Raw genomic sequence first — 4,849 nt, forward strand, 5'->3', positions numbered from 1 at the left:
ATCGTGTGTCTGCTCAGTTCTCTGGGTGGAAAACTGAAATAACCTACAAAAGTTCAAAACAAAGTGTGTACCATGCATGGGCTTGAGCTTGATCCTAAATTACTTGTTTGTATGTGTGACTCTTGCATGTGTGGTCCTGAAATAGAAACATAAGTGTTACAATGGGTACTTGGGTTATAAGGATAGACATATAGATAAATGGAGTAGAAGGGGTAGAATTGAAAGTCCAAAAGTAAACCCTTACAATAAAGGCCAATTGATTTTTGATGATGGTGCTGTATTACTCAGGGTTCTAGAGAAACAGAACCAATAAGATATATGTATGTGTGGAGAGAGAGATTTTAAGGAATTAATTCAAACAGTTGTGGAGGCTTGGCAAATCTGAAATCTGTAAGGTAGGCCTACAGGCTGGAGACTCAGGAAAAAGTTGCAGTTAGAGTCCAAAGGCAGTCTGCTGACAGAATTCTGTCCTGCTGGTGAGGAGATCAGCCTTTCTTCTATTAAGGCCTTCAACTGATCCAAAGATGCCAACCCACATTATGGAGGGTAATCTGCTTTATTAAAAGTCCACCAATTTCAATGTTAATCTCATTCAAAAAAATCGAGAAAAAACTCTTTCAAAGAAGAATCCAGAATAATGTTTGACCAAATATATGGGCATCATGGCCCAATCAAGTTAACATATAAAATTAACCATCATAGGTGCCAAGGCAATTCAATGAACAATGATTGTCTTTTCACCAAATGTACCTGGAAAACTGAATATCCACAGGTAAAAGAATGAAGTTGGACCCCATTCCTTAAACCATACACAAAAATAAACTCAAAGTGGATCATAGACCTAAAAGTAAGAGCTAAAACTATATAATTCCGAAAAGAAAAGATAAGAGTAAAGAAGTAAATTTTCATGAACTTGGATTAGGAAATGTTTTATTAGATTTGATACCAAAAGCCCATGTGACAAAAGGAAAATAATAGGTAAATTGGACTACATCAAAATTAAAACTTTTTCCTGAAAATAATACCATCAAGAAAGTAAAAGGGTAACCCACTGAATGGGAGAAAACATTTGGAAATTATTTATCTAAAAGGGACTAGTATCTAAAATATGCAAACACTTATAACTCAATAATAAAAAGACAAACAATACAATTAAAAAATGGCAAGCCATCTGAATAGACATATCTCCAGAAAAGATATACAAAATTCCAACAAGCAAATAAAAAGATACTTAACATCATTAGCCATTAGAGAAGTGCAGATCAAAATTATAATGAGCTACCACTTCACACTCACCAGAATGGCTATAATAAAAAAATAGATCATAACAAATGCTGATAAGATGTGGAGAAATTGGGACCCTCACACAATGCTGGGTGGAATGAAAAATGCTGCAAACAATATGGAAAGCAGGCAGTTCTTTACAATATTAAACATAGAGTTATCATATGGTTTAGTAATTCCACTTCTGCGTATATATTCAAAGAGAAATGAAAACATATATCCACACAAAAACTTGTACATGAATAGTTATAACAGAAATACTCAAAACAGTCAAAAAGTAAGAACCACTTAAACGTCCATCAATTAATGAAAGAATAAAGAACATGTGGTATATCTATACTATGGAATATTAGTTGGCAATAAAAAAGAATAAACTATTGGTGTGTGATACAACATGCAACCTTTACAACATTGTGTTCAGTGAAAGAAGCCAGTCACAGAAGGCCACGTATCATATGATTCATTTAAAAAATATAATCCAGAATAGGAAAATCTATAGAGACAGAAAATATATTAGTGGCTACTTGGGGAAAAGGAAAGGGTGAGATGTAACTTCTAATGGGTACAGGCTTTTATTTTGGGATGATAAAATTTTCTAAACTTATATTGTGGTGATGGTTGCAGACCTCTGTGGATATACTAAAGCCATTGAATTGTACACTTCAGTTAGTGAATTTTATAGTATGTGACCTATCTCAAAAAGATGTTCAAAAAATTGTTCCTGGGGTAGTGCTACATGTGATAGACCTGAAAAAAATAAGTGCAAAGCTACTCTGAAGAGATATTTCCATAATCTATGCTGCACAAAATGCCTATGGAGTAGATAGTTGCTTTGGAAGCTAAGACCACAATCAAATATCAAAAAATTCACAAGGAAATGATCCATCTGAGACACAGCAAATATAAAAAGGAGAAGAATAGAACAATCTGAAACAGAAAATGAAATAAGTATATTTAATATAGTCATACATGGATAGAAACCATAAGGAAAGACTTAGGCAGTATGAGGAGAGAGCAGGCTGATTTGAAAAATCATCACTTAAAACTTCTGGAAATTAAAAAAAATTTTATGATTCTTGAAATACAAATAATTAACGAGAAGATCAAACAGTAGATCAAATAAAGCTGAAGATATAATGGTGAACTGATTAACTGGTGAAATTTCTCAGAATGTAGCCCAGAGAGATATGAAGATTAAACATATGAAAGAGAGACTAAGCCACATGGAAGCTAGAAGAGAAAATCCAACATATATTTTAACATGAGTTATGGAAGTGGAATAAGAGAGGGGCAACATTTGAAATGATAATGGTTAAAAGTTCTTCCAGATTGAGGAAGAATAAGAATCCTTATAGTCCAGAAACAAAATAATTTTTAACCCAGGTAAATAAAAATAAACTTATACCTATCGTATCTAGTTGAAACTGCTGGACACCAGAGGCAACAAGAAAAATCTTAAAGACAACAAGGAGAGAGAAGATAATCAGGAAAGAAAGTGGTGGGAGAGATTAACTACATAGAGACAGTATTTGGATTGCAGCAGAAGTCTCAAAGGCAACAAGAAAGGGTAGAAAATAAAGAATAAATAATAACTTTAAAATGCTAAGAGAAAATAATTATCAGTCTAGAGTTCTGTGTCCTGCTGAATAATTTTTTAAGAGTGAGGCAAAAGGATGTTTTCAGATAAAGAGGATTTTTTTGTTTGTTGGATTTTCTTTTTTAATCTCTAGAGAATCTCTATCACTTAAATTACCACTCAGTGATTTACTGCAGGAAGAAGAAAATTGTTCCCAGAAGGTAGGAGCATGATTCATAAATGGATGGTAAGATGGATATTGATAAATTTGTGATAAATCTAAATTAAAATTACTGTAAAAATAATGACTAATCATGTGTGGTTTAAAAACAAGACAATTAAATTAGACATAGAAGGGGGTTATAAATTACTTTTCTTATATTATGAGTGAGAAGCTTAAAGATAGTGATTAATATTAGACTTTGTCAGGTCAGTTTACACATATTAGAAATTTGAGAAGAATTGCTAAAATAGAAACATAATGTATGACTTCTAAGAATTTACAGAAGTAAAATGGAACAAAGACATAATCAGTCCAATTGAAGAGAGTAAAAAAGAACAAAAGAGCATAAAATGCAAAGTAAGGTGGCAAAAATAAAATACTAAAAAACACAGTAAGGGGAAAAGTAAAACAACTTGACAACTAAAAGACAGAAATTCTATGATCGGATTACAAATTTCGAGCTATATGCTTTTTTAAAAGGTGCATCCAAAACATAGTGACGTGATAAACTTGAAAGTGTAAGAGCAAGAAAAATGATGTACCTGATAAATATTAACTACAAGAAGCTGATGTAGTTACATAACTCTCAGGGCAAACAATTTAAGGCAGAAAACACTGATAAGGTTAAAGAGGGTCATTGCAAATTACAAAAAAATACTAGGAAGATATAATACGAAAGATAAAGAAACCCATTTTCTTTTTATTTATGCATGTATAATTCTCAAAAGGTTTAAAACTAGATTAGTCCTACTTGAACAAGCTTCCTTTTATTCCTTGACATCTCTCCTTGAAAGTTTAGAACACATTTCTTTCACTAAGCCTTCCAGTATTGATTTTTTTCCAGCCCTTTTCTATCTTCCCTTTTGCTCTTATGTGGTGTACTGTATATTGAGTTAGATGGGAAACCTCACAGGAGCTTTGTCTTTTATGTGTTTGTAAGTGCCATGTATCCTTACAACTATCATAAATAAATAATCATCATCTTCTTGGGATGAAAATAAAACATAAAAGTGTCAGCCTTTCAAATAAAAATGAGTTACCTTCCTCTCTTTAACTATACCTTAGTGACGCATTCTTGTAAAATTCTAGAAACTCTTTCAAGTATATTATTTAAGGTAAAAAGAAAAAAATAATGCTGCATCAATCTAAGATGAACAAGCATCCTGAGTTGTCTGATTTTGAGCTGAAAGTCTTGTATCACAGGAAACTCTTCAGTCCCAGCAAACTGGGATGGTTGGTTGCCCAATAATATCATTCTTCTTCTAAGAAATCCAAATCACACTCATCTTATATCTTTTACTGAATATTTCATCTAAGCGTATATGTGAGCAAAAGACCAAAAGTTAAAATCCATAATGGAGAAAAATATTAACAATTTTCCTTAATCAAAGTCCTCTATTTCTATTGTTAAAAAAAGAAAATATCATGCCTGCTTCCACAGCACATATACTATAATTGGAATGATACAGAGAAGATTAGCATGGCTCCTGTGCAAAAATGACATGCAAATTAATGAAGCATGCCATATTTTTTGTAGGGCTTTTAGTAAGAGGTCAAAGTTAAGAGACTATCAACTTATTACAGATTGCTCTTTAAGTAGGTGATTATATACAAACCTCATGGTAATCACAAACCAAAAATCTATAATAAATATGCAAAAAATAAAGAGAAAGGAACTCAAACATAATACTAAAGAAAGCCATCAAATCACAAGGGAAGGGAGAAGGAGAAGAAAGTAACAGAGAAAACCAGAAAAAACTAACAAA

General features: G+C 32.2%; 1 non-coding gene across 1 annotated transcript; it reads left to right on the forward strand.

Annotated features, from left to right (window-relative positions):
• The first annotated feature begins 4,512 nt into the window (after window positions 1-4,512).
• On the forward strand, window positions 4,513-4,615 carry LOC111773331 (U6 spliceosomal RNA). Its single transcript, XR_002807715.1, has one exon. It is a non-coding gene; the product is annotated as a U6 spliceosomal RNA (small nuclear RNA).
• Window positions 4,616-4,849: the final 234 nt, after the last annotated feature.

Source organism: Equus caballus, chromosome 4, assembly GCF_041296265.1.
Source record: "Equus caballus isolate H_3958 breed thoroughbred chromosome 4, TB-T2T, whole genome shotgun sequence".
In the NCBI taxonomy this organism is placed as follows: domain Eukaryota; kingdom Metazoa; phylum Chordata; class Mammalia; order Perissodactyla; family Equidae; genus Equus; species Equus caballus.